Genomic DNA, 12,022 nt, shown 5'->3' with positions numbered 1-12,022 from the left:
GGTTCTGTGGTGTACGGTTATGTGGTGTACGGTTCTGTGTTGTACGGTTCTGTGGTGTACGGTTCTGTGGTGTACGGTTCTGTGTTGTACGGTTCTCGCGGCCGTGTACGCGGTTTTGCGACAGATGTTAACGGGACACTAGCAGGAAAATTATCTCTCTCTTTCTCTCTGTCACGTTTCAATATATCACTTAAGGTGATTATGAACCGGTTAATTACTACTAATTAACTAACCACACCACGATCCACTCTCGCAGTCATACAATTAAATAGAGTCAACAAAAGTATAAGTTTCAGACGCCTGTTTATGTATAAACTCGCCACCTCCCTCGAGCCTTCACTCAAAATATGTTCCTTTTACGTTCTCAACACGTAAAAAAACCCGTGATCACTGACAAAATGCCAGTAGTATATAGAAAATTATAGTAACACGCTGATCCCGTGTAAATACAGTCAAATGAGAATGTTCTGTTCAAAAAGCTCTAGTTCATGCAGGGGTCTCACACCCCACGTTGTCACTACTCCAATGAAATCACAGATAAGAAAAGACAACGGTGGTCAACGGGGTGCGTAAGACACGGTGCACTTAGCTTTCTTTCTGTATGCTGGTTAGCCGGTATGCTGGTTAGCCGGGTTGCTGGTTAGCCGGTTCGCTGGTTAGCCGGTCCGCTGGTTAGCCGGTCTGCTGGTTAGCCGGTTATACGTTAGCGTAGCTTCCTCAGGTCCCAGCTCCAACGTCTGCAGCTAGCAGTGTCCCGCCAAAGGCAGCCGTGCAGCAGTTGCAGGAAAACGAAACGAAGGCTGCAAACAGAAAGCATCGGTGCACTAAACATGTCAGCTACCCCTCACCCACCACCTTTAAACATGTCATCTTTAAATATCTCATCGAGCACGTGGGCCTGCACAAAACGGACTTTTTACAACAACAAAACAGCCATTTTTCGTCCTTCTCTCCCTATCTGCAAAAACCATATACAGATTAGTATTTTAGCGTCACAGAGAGTAAATTATGCGCTAACCTGGAAAGAACAACAGAGAGTATTTCATTCCACAAACACAGACTCATCAACAGCGTTAAATAATGATTTATTACCTCAAAAGCCTATGATTGTACTCTCAATGGAAGCAAAATCCGCTTCCTCCCTGGAACAGCCTCTGTTCGTCAACAGTGACAAAAAACCTCCAGAACCCCTTGTCGAATCCTTATGCGAAAGCCATCGCCGACGAAGGAATGTTGACGACTTGTCCTCAGCAAAACAGGTGCAGTGAGAAAGTAATAACTAGTGGAAGTCCCCCTAGAGTGCCGAATACAATATTCGGTGAAAAACCATCATACTCTAGAAACTGTGTATTAGATCCTTCCCCTTCTGCCGCTGGGTGTCAAGTGCCCCGTCCTTGTGTCTCTGTCAGACAACCTAGCCAATAACACGTGACTGACCTTGTCACAAAAACCAGTCCAGCTATACACAATTCTGCCTCCCAAGCAGAAAAAAGACACGAGAAACTCAATCCGTGAAAATCCCGTGCGCGCTGTCAGCGAAAAACCGTCAGCCCTATGACAGCAAAAAAAACCCACTGTGAAACTCGTGCGCTACAAAACATCCGTGCTCGTTGAGCACTGTCAGCAAACTCTGCTGTAGCCCAATATCACGTACAGGCGCTTTCTATCATAATCGACCAAGAACAGGCACTCCACCGAGTGACACTTACTTGGTCTCTGTCACCCGATCGTGACACACCTCCCCTCTTCAAGACGAAACCTCGGTTTCGCTCACAGTCATGTTCTCCTCTACAGCCCGAGAGAGAAAGTCAGCTCCAACATTGTTGGCGCCCGGAATGACGCGTACCGTGAATTGGTACGGTTGGAGAATCAACGCCCAGCGCATAAGTCTGGCGTTTGCCAACCTTGCAACCTGAAGATATTGCAGAGGTTGATGGTCCGTCTCCAGACAGAAAGGTCGTCCGTACAGGTACGCTTCGAACTTCTGGATGCCCCAGACAATGGCGAGACACTCGCGTTCAACCGTTGCATACGCTGCCTCGGCCGAGGTCAGCTTACGGCTGGCGAAGCAAACAGGGTGCAAAAACCCCTCTGTCTCCTGAAGCAACACTGCCCCAAGTCCCTTCCCTGAAGCGTCTGTCCTCAGCACGAAGTCCTTGTTCAGGTCTGGTAGTCGGAGAATAGGCTGACTGGTGAGTCGCCTCTTCAGGGTGTTGAATGCGGAGCTGCATTCCTCAGTCCACACTACAACGGTCGGTTGTAGTTTCTTGGTAAGGTTGGTCAGTGGTAGTGCGATTTCGGCAAAGTGCGGGATGAAGCGTCTGTAGAAGCTGGCTAGGCCCAGGAAAGACCTGACTTCTTTCTTCGTGCGCGGTGGCTCCGCCTCCCGAATCTTCTGGATCTTGTCGTCCTCTGGAACGAGCAATCCCTCGCCGACAACATGACCCAGGAAAGACAATTCCCGAAATCCCAAGTAGCACTTGGACGGTTTAGCTCCCAGATTTCCGTCCTTCAACCTTCCGAACACGTCGCGCAGGGCGTCGAGATGTTCAGTCCATGTCTCTGTCGCGATCAGCACATCGTCGATGAAACTGCTGATGTCCTCGCGCTTCAATGGTTCCAAAAGTTTCCTCATCATGCGAGTGAAGACGGCACCTGCATTCTGTAGACCAAAAGGCATGACTGTCCACTGGAACTGGCCGAATGGAGTGGTAAATGCAGTCTTTGGGCGATCTTCCTCGGCAACTGGAATTTGCCAGTATCCCTTGGTGAGGTCTAATTTTGAAAAATACTTGGCCTTGGCCAAGTGACTGAAGAGGTAGTCCACATCAGGCATGGGTTCCGCGTCAAACGCCGTAATCTTGTTCAGCTTCCGGTAGTCGACACAGAACCTGACGCGTCCATCCTTCTTCTTCACAAGCACAATTGGTGAACTGTAGGGAGAGTTCGCTGGCTCGATGACGCCCAACTTCGTCATGTCGGCGATTTCCTTCCTGACCACCTCCTTCTGGGCATGAGGCATGGGATACTGCTTCGTCCTCACTGGCTGTTTCTCCAGCAAGTCGAAGGTAAACTCCTCTAGATGCGTCTGAAGTGGTATGTCTGTAAGGACCCGTGCTGCATCCTTCAGGATCTCTTGCAGGTCCGCCTGCTGGTCGTCCCCAAGATCAGGTGAGATGTGCACGTCCGTGTGATCCTCACTAGCCTCCAACGGACAAACTGGTACACGTCCTCCTCCCTGTTCTTCCGTTGTCTCGTCCATCACGACAGCAACTGCTTCTGTCACTTTGTCCTTTTCCCCGTAGGCAGTCCTCTCTATGTAGGCGCGCAGCAGGTTGGCGTGGTACAGGCGTGCTTTCCCGTTCATGACGATCCTGTAGTCGTTCTGGCCCACTTTTGCTGTCACCTCAAAAGGTCCTTGCCACTGCAGTTGTAGCTTGTTGTGTTTGACAGGTAGAAGTAGCAACACCCGTTCTCCAATCTTGAAGCTGCGCGGCCGTGCCTTGCGGTCGAATCCTCGCGCGTAACGCTGTGCTGCTCTTCCCAGGTTCTCTTGAGCCAGTTTGCAGGTCTCTTCAATCCTGTTCCTGAGTTCTACGATGTAGGTCGCTGTCGTCTGCACCTCCTCGTCAGCTTCTTCGTCCGTCCAAGCCTGACGCAGGATAGCCATGGGACCGCGTACCTGTCTGCCGTACAACAACTCAAATGGGGAAAAGCCCAAGCTCTCCTGAGGAACCTCGCGGTATGCAAAAAGCAATGCTGGGATGTACCTGTCCCACGTGCGTGGTTTCTCCTGAGCTAGTTTCCTCAGCATGGTCTTCAAGGTGCCATTGAACCTTTCCACCAGTCCGTTGCACTGAGCATGGTAAGGAGTGGTGAAGTGCTGCTCCAGTGATAGCAGTCGTGCTGCCTCCGCCATCACTCCTCCCGTGAACTGCGTGCCTCTGTCGGTGAGTACCTCTGATGGAATTCCCAGCCGGGACCACATAGTAACCAGAGCCTCAGCTACTCGCGTGGCTTCAATCGATTTCAGAGGGATCGCCTCTGGGTATCGAGTAGCGTAGTCCACCATGGTCAAAATGTATCTGTTTCCGTCCTCAGACGCAGGCAAGATGGGCCCGATGATGTCCACTGCCACCCGACGAAAGGGTTCGTCGATGAGCGGCATCTTCTCCAAGGGGACCTTCCTCACCCTTCCTTTGGCAACCACCTTCTGGCACTTATCGCAGGATGCACAGAAACGTCGGACATCCGTGCAGATGCCTGGCCAGTAAAAGTGGCGCCAGACACGATCCGTGGTCTTCTTGGTGCCAAGATGACCTCCCAGAATCGAGTCGTGTGCCGTTGCCATGACACCCTCGCGAAACTCGCGAGGCACGACAACCTGTTTGAATGTACCTTCTTGGTTGCTGAACTCCCGGTAGAGCAACTTCTTGTCCCTGAGGAACTTTGACCTCCCATGCTTCCCGCTCAGCTTCACCTTCCCCGACTTCGCGTGCTCCCGAGGAGTCGCTAATGTCGGATCAGATGCCTGAGCCTTCGCGAGAAGCGCGGGGGTCACGTTCCCCAGGGCAGCTCGTGCAGCAGGTAGGGGTTTGAGAGGTTTGTCCTCTCGCTCCGCCTGTGCCCGCGTGAGCACTGAAATGACGTCGGGAGACCGATAAACGGGAACCTCCCTGGTGACGCCGTCCACAAACTGAACCCGGTTTCCAATGAGCAGGTCGCATGGAGGATCGTCCATGACGACGGCCACAATGGTCCCCGTGAACAACGGTGTTACGACCTTGATCACTGCCGTGTTCAAGTCGTAAGCGTGAGATGCCTCGGCCATTCTCACTCTTATGCTGTCTCCTGTGTAGGCCATAGCTGGAACTAGACTCGCCCGAACCACTATCATGTCTGCCCCTGTGTCCCGCAGACCTTCGCCCTTCACTCCGTTAACGTAGACGTTGCAGTGGGGCTGGAAATGTTTCCTGGAGCACGGAACGCAGAGTTGTGGAATTGTGCATGAGCTCGTGACGTCCCTTAGCTCCTCACTGCCAACAAAGTGTACGCCCTTCTGGTCAGCCTGTCTCTTGTGGCAGTCCTTCTTCACGTGGCCCCGCTTGTTGCAGTAAAAACACTGGATGTCAGCTCTGGAACTTGATCCCTTGTGTCCCTGATCGTCCTTCCCGTCCTTGGGTCCTGAAGAACCTGAATTTCCCGATTTTCCCGGCCGTGAGCCTGAAGATTTGCCGGAGATCGCCTGGGCGTCCTCATGTACTCTGATCCAGTCGGCTGCCTCCTGAGTAGTCTTTGGCTGGTGCTCCTGCACGAAGGTCACCACCTCAGGTCACAGGCTGGACATCAGTTGTTCCATGACAATGAGGTCGGCAAGGTCGTCGACTGTCCAGTTCTTCTCGGCCATCTCCACCCAGCGCCGCAGGTAGAGATTTAGGCGTTCCACAAACTGATGGCTCAGCTCGCCGCTCAGTCTCTTGCTGTTACGCAGACGTCGTCTGTAGGCTTCCGCAGTCAGGTTGAAGCGCTGGAGTAACGCCTTCTTTAGTGCCTGATAGTCTCTCGCCTCGTCGTCCTCCAAAGCGTTGTAGAGCTGCAATGCGCGTCCTTTTAAGCAGGTGCTAAGGCGGCTAGCCCACGTGGCCTCTTCCCACTTCTGGTCAGATGCAATGCGCTCAAACCGGCGTAAAAAGTCGTCGAGCTCGTCCTTGTCATCGTCGAACGTCGGCAGTCTCGTACGGTCGGCAACAAATGTCGGCGCGCTAGCCTGAGTAAGCGTACCCTTCTCGGCCTGTAGCCTAGCTAGTTCTAGCTGGAGATCGCGATCCGCCTGCTCTTTCTCTTTCCGTTCTTGTCTGTCAAGTTCGGCCTGTCGTTCCTGTCTCTCAAGCTCGTCTTTCTTATCCTGTCGGTCACGTTCGTCTTTCTCTTTCCGTTCTTGTCTGTCACGTTCGTCTTTCCTTTCCTGTCTGTCTCGTTCAGCCTGTCGTTCCCTTTCTTGTCTGTCAAGTTCGTCTTTCTTGTCCTGTCGGTCACGTTCTTCTTTTCTTGTCAGTCGCTCAAATTCTTCCTTCCGTTCCACTTCTAAGCGTTTTAGAACGCTTCGGGCTCTAACGCGTGCGTCTCGCTCAGTCGGTTGCTCGCTCCCAGGAGTCTCGAAAGTTATTCTCCTCGTAGGAGATCCCCCTGTAGCCATGGTTAGTTTTAGCAAAGCTTTATTACCAAAGTAAGTCTAACGCAGCTATAGCTAGAACACGCGGTGATGAAATGGATACAAAAATCCAGCAACCGGAAAATGCAGAAGAAAAATCCAAACGGTGTAGAACAAAAACGCGTAGCCTACTTTATGGCTGCTTTTTGCGGTGAAACAAAGTGTTTCCCACAGCCGTGGCCTACTTTATCGGCTGCTTTTTGCGGTGAAACAGAGTGTCTCCCACAGCCTTGGTTAGGACAGAAGTCCTCGGACCCTTCCCCCCCAAAATTCCAACAAAGTCAAAATATGGAGAAAAATCCAAGTAAAACAAGACGGTAGAAATGTAACCTGTTTCAGAATGCGAAACAACAATGTAGAGAAAACTGAGTAAAACGAGTAACGAATCCGCTAACCCCGCTCAGCTCTCTGCAACGGAAAACTCTGAACGTATAACAACAAAGATTCACAAACAAAGGAAAGGGAAGTAATCACAGTTAGCGCATACAATAGCTTACAAATTACAATTTACATTTCCTGAAAGATGTGAATCGCTTAAGGTGTGGTATATGATCAAAACTATACAAAAAAGGGTAGCACCAAGCAGAAAATAAGTCGAGCACTGACGAGATTATCTGCTCTTAGTTATCCTTAATTGGTGGGTCTTTATCAGTTGGAAATTAACTGAGTAAATCCCGGCTTGGCCCCCATGTGTCACGTTTCAATATATCACTTAAGGTGATTATGAACCGGTTAATTACTACTAATTAACTAACCACACCACGATCCACTCTCGCAGTCATACAATTAAATAGAGTCAACAAAAGTATAAGTTTCAGACGCCTGTTTATGTATAAACTCGCCACCTCCCTCGAGCCTTCACTCAAAATATGTTCCTTTTACGTTCTCAACACGTAAAAAAACCCGTGATCACTGACAAAATGCCAGTAGTATATAGAAAATTATAGTAACACGCTGATCCCGTGTAAATACAGTCAAATGAGAATGTTCTGTTCAAAAAGCTCTAGTTCATGCAGGGGTCTCACACCCCACGTTGTCACTACTCCAATGAAATCACAGATAAGAAAAGACAACGGTGGTCAACGGGGTGCGTAAGACACGGTGCACTTAGCTTTCTTTCTGTATGCTGGTTAGCCGGTATGCTGGTTAGCCGGGTTGCTGGTTAGCCGGTTCGCTGGTTAGCCGGTCCGCTGGTTAGCCGGTCTGCTGGTTAGCCGGTTATACGTTAGCGTAGCTTCCTCAGGTCCCAGCTCCAACGTCTGCAGCTAGCAGTGTCCCGCCAAAGGCAGCCGTGCAGCAGTTGCAGGAAAACGAAACGAAGGCTGCAAACAGAAAGCATCGGTGCACTAAACATGTCAGCTACCCCTCACCCACCACCTTTAAACATGTCATCTTTAAATATCTCATCGAGCACGTGGGCCTGCACAAAACGGACTTTTTACAACAACAAAACAGCCATTTTTCGTCCTTCTCTCCCTATCTGCAAAAACCATATACAGATTAGTATTTTAGCGTCACAGAGAGTAAATTATGCGCTAACCTGGAAAGAACAACAGAGAGTATTTCATTCCACAAACACAGACTCATCAACAGCGTTAAATAATGATTTATTACCTCAAAAGCCTATGATTGTACTCTCAATGGAAGCAAAATCCGCTTCCTCCCTGGAACAGCCTCTGTTCGTCAACAGTGACAAAAAACCTCCAGAACCCCTTGTCGAATCCTTATGCGAAAGCCATCGCCGACGAAGGAATGTTGACGACTTGTCCTCAGCAAAACAGGTGCAGTGAGAAAGTAATAACTAGTGGAAGTCCCCCTAGAGTGCCGAATACAATATTCGGTGAAAAACCATCATACTCTAGAAACTGTGTATTAGATCCTTCCCCTTCTGCCGCTGGGTGTCAAGTGCCCCGTCCTTGTGTCTCTGTCAGACAACCTAGCCAATAACACGTGACTGACCTTGTCACAAAAACCAGTCCAGCTATACACAATTCTGCCTCCCAAGCAGAAAAAAGACACGAGAAACTCAATCCGTGAAAATCCCGTGCGCGCTGTCAGCGAAAAACCGTCAGCCCTATGACAGCAAAAAAAACCCACTGTGAAACTCGTGCGCTACAAAACATCCGTGCTCGTTGAGCACTGTCAGCAAACTCTGCTGTAGCCCAATATCACGTACAGGCGCTTTCTATCATAATCGACCAAGAACAGGCACTCCACCGAGTGACACTTACTTGGTCTCTGTCACCCGATCGTGACACTCTCCCACAGACAAACAGAGAGACAGACACACACACACACACACACACACACACACACACACACACACACACACACACATACACACACACACACACACATACTCATAATCACACACACACTGACACACACACACACACACACACACACACACACACACACACACACAAACACATAGTATATATATACACACACACACACATATATATATACACACACACACACACACACACACACACACACACACACACACACACACACACACACACTCACAGCGACCGAACAGCGATAACTCGTGTTTCTGCCATGTTAACACAGTTTGCTCCCTTGTTCCTGCCTGGAAGAGTGGTAAACGCAGACACTTTGTATCCAACAAAACAATCTTGTCTTTGCACAACGCAAAGGACAATTTCTGGTGCTTAAGGGCGTCTTCCTGCAGCAATTGAAAATGTATACTTAACATTTATTTTGTCTTGTCCCTCAAAAGAAACCTTTTAAGCGGTGGTTTCAGCGGAGTATGACAGGCAAACAAAAGCGACGGAAACTAATATACACGTGTTTTCACATATACAGATTTGAAGTAGTATGTACATGAGTTTAGGAAACGTGCTTTGAGGTAAAGTTTCAACATCAAAGAGAATCTCCTTAATGCGCTATCTCATATCTGCCCAGGGTTTATCATGGGATAAGTTAAGAGGGGGGGGGGGGGGGGGGGGGGGGGGTATCATCACGATCACGGGAAGGGAAATTTTAGCTTTCACGATCACAGTTACCTTGATTTTTGTTTTCACGATCACAAACACCTTGACGAATAGAGGATCATAAAGTGATACAGCTGTGAAAAATGTACGTTGAAAATAAAATGGTTTGCAGTAATGCCCATCACGATCACGAAAACAAATGACGATCACGATCACGAGACTTGATTTTTTTGTCATCACGGATCACGGGCAAAGTCCCATCACGATCACAGAAATGGAAATTTCGGCAATCACGGTCACAGAAAGGTCAAAAAACGCCAATCACGATTTTAAACCCTTTGGGGCCCTCTTAAGACACTCTCTCCTCTTGGACACATACCAACATTCAACAGCCTTGGTGCATTGCGGGCAGAGTTGGAATTTGTTGATGAATTCACTCGGGATGTTGATTTCTGAATCAGTACAAATGACCTGACTATAAACATTGGAGTTCATTTTGTGCTTGTTTGTGTCGCAGATTTGTGAAGCAGTTTTCATTTGAGTTATGAGTTTTTGTTGTGAAACTCTAATACATATATGTCTTTCATGTTTAGTTCTTAGCTTTCAATCTTGCTGGGCACTCGCACACTCGCGATCGCGTGTGTTAGAGAGAAAGAGAAATAGAGGGTAGATACTTGTGCATATATGCCATTGACATTTCCAGACAAGTGACCCAGTATTGATATTTCTAACGAGGAAGTGATCCTGCACGTGGTATTGTACCTATTAAACGCCCACTCCATGTTATTGGGACGAAATTGGCTCATAAGAGGGGTGGAGAGTTGGACTAAATACACCACCAAGGAAGCAGGAAATATATAAGGTGTCAATCTACGTAAATTACAATGTGTCATAAAGGCTATTTGATTAATGTTGCAAAGAGACGTTATTTACAAAACAAATCTTTGTATTCGTGATTAACAATTGACCCCGAATAATGTATGTGCAACAGTATTATTACGGAAGGAAGGTATTCTTTTTATATAATTTTTTTTTTATCTTTCTCCCCCTATGTAATCAATTTAAATAATGTAAAACCCTACTCTGCACGTTTGACGATGATTTTCTGGAAATGAAGAAGGAATTAAGCTAACTATGTTTTGATAAAACGTTTTTCAAAAACTTTTGTCTGGGAATGGCGTGTGCAGCACAGAGAGAAGTTTGTTTTTCGTTCTCGCCAAAACACTCAGAATAAGCTCAGGATCAGATCTAAAACTCCGTATTATCTTCTTAATTGAAAACAAAACCCCACATCGACAGAGATTTCAAGACTCATGTTTTTTAAATCAGCTATCTTCTCAAGGATGTTCTATTTGTATATCAGTGTGCGCACCTCTGCGGATGTGTGTGTGTGTATGTGTGTGTGTGTGTGTGCGCGCGTGTGTATATATGTGTGTGTGAGTGTGTGTGTGCGTCCGTGCGTGTGTGTGTGTGTGTGCGTTCTCGTGGATTTCCTATCCATTTCTGTGCGCATTCCTCACACGTACAACACAGTTGTATATATGCAATCATCCTTTATCCGCGGCTACATGGTTTCCGAGTCGTGTTCTAGCTACCGTTAAAAAATAATTTTGAATTGCATCTGCATACAACCCTTGAATGAAAGCAGAATCTGTCGTAGTCCGTTATGACGTTTATAATGTTTAATCAGTTACCTGCAAGCGCCATCAAACGTGAATAAACTGATATGCAGCGCGTTGTATGTAATTTGCTGCATTTTTGCTTGGCTGACTTCTTCTTGTCGTTCGCTGATTTTTGCGATTTGCGTGGATCTGTGGTTGGTTAAGGTGCGCCTGTTGGCCAAGATCCTCCGACTTCAGCCCTTAGGTTTCTTTCAGGGTTACCCCCGCCCTTAGTTCCTGGCTCAAAAACCTAACCCTGGGAACACATGGGGGATTTCTTACCGGGGGTCCCACCCTGGGGCTAGAGCTTTTAATGCGGCTCTTACTCGCATGGTGTAACCGTCATCGGACACGAAGGGCATTTATAGCGTAGTCAGTGCCATCTGCCAACCCACCCTGTCCTGGTAGAGACATCGCTAGTTGGTCCGGGACTGCTCAGTTATTCTATATTCGCAGCTGGCCCCCATATCTGGGGGCCGTTCCCCTATCCGCCACCTGGGGACCGGCCGGGTTGAGGATAGTCGCCCCCCTACTGAATTGGAAGTAGTCTCTTCCCGGACATTAGTTTGGCTGACTGATATGAGACCCTCCACCACGGAATGAGTCGCATGTCACCTTTTCATGATTTTCATATTTTTACATTTTCTTACAGAGTTTTTTTATTCTCTATCCAGTGGTGAAAACCGTTTTAGAAAAGAGCGAAAACTTTTCTAGTTATAAGCCTGCGACTATGGTGACCCTCACACTCCTACAAGACACCCCCCGGACTTATATTATGCCTAGCGCAGAACCGCGTGAGGTGACATGCGACTCATTTCGTGGTGGAGGGTCACAAAATTATGAGAGCCCCCAAACGCAAAAAAACAAACAACACAAAATACAAAAAAAAAAAAAAAATATCCAGTTCCCTCCATGGAGATGCCATTCTGCCTTACACACTTTTGTGGCAACATGAACAAAATGTTGTGAGTGCCTATAGCTGCTTCGAACAAACAGGGAGAAGGGCGAGCCTATTTTAACCTGAACGTTTACGGGGCACACTGTGATTCATTCCCCGCCAAACTGGCTCAACTCCCAGGGATGAATGTTTAGAACATAGAAACTCGGAAGAAAGGGCAAGGGTCAAGGGTTAGCGTCACTGTAGTTGAGTCAAGAGAACGAAGTCCTCGGAAAATAAGAGCAACTTTGTCATT

The sequence above is a fragment of the Littorina saxatilis genome, linkage group LG2, assembly GCF_037325665.1.
Source record: "Littorina saxatilis isolate snail1 linkage group LG2, US_GU_Lsax_2.0, whole genome shotgun sequence".
Classification (NCBI taxonomy): Eukaryota; Metazoa; Mollusca; class Gastropoda; order Littorinimorpha; family Littorinidae; genus Littorina; species Littorina saxatilis.
The sequence above is the reverse complement of the archived record's forward strand: the minus strand, read 5'-3'. Positions refer to the sequence as shown.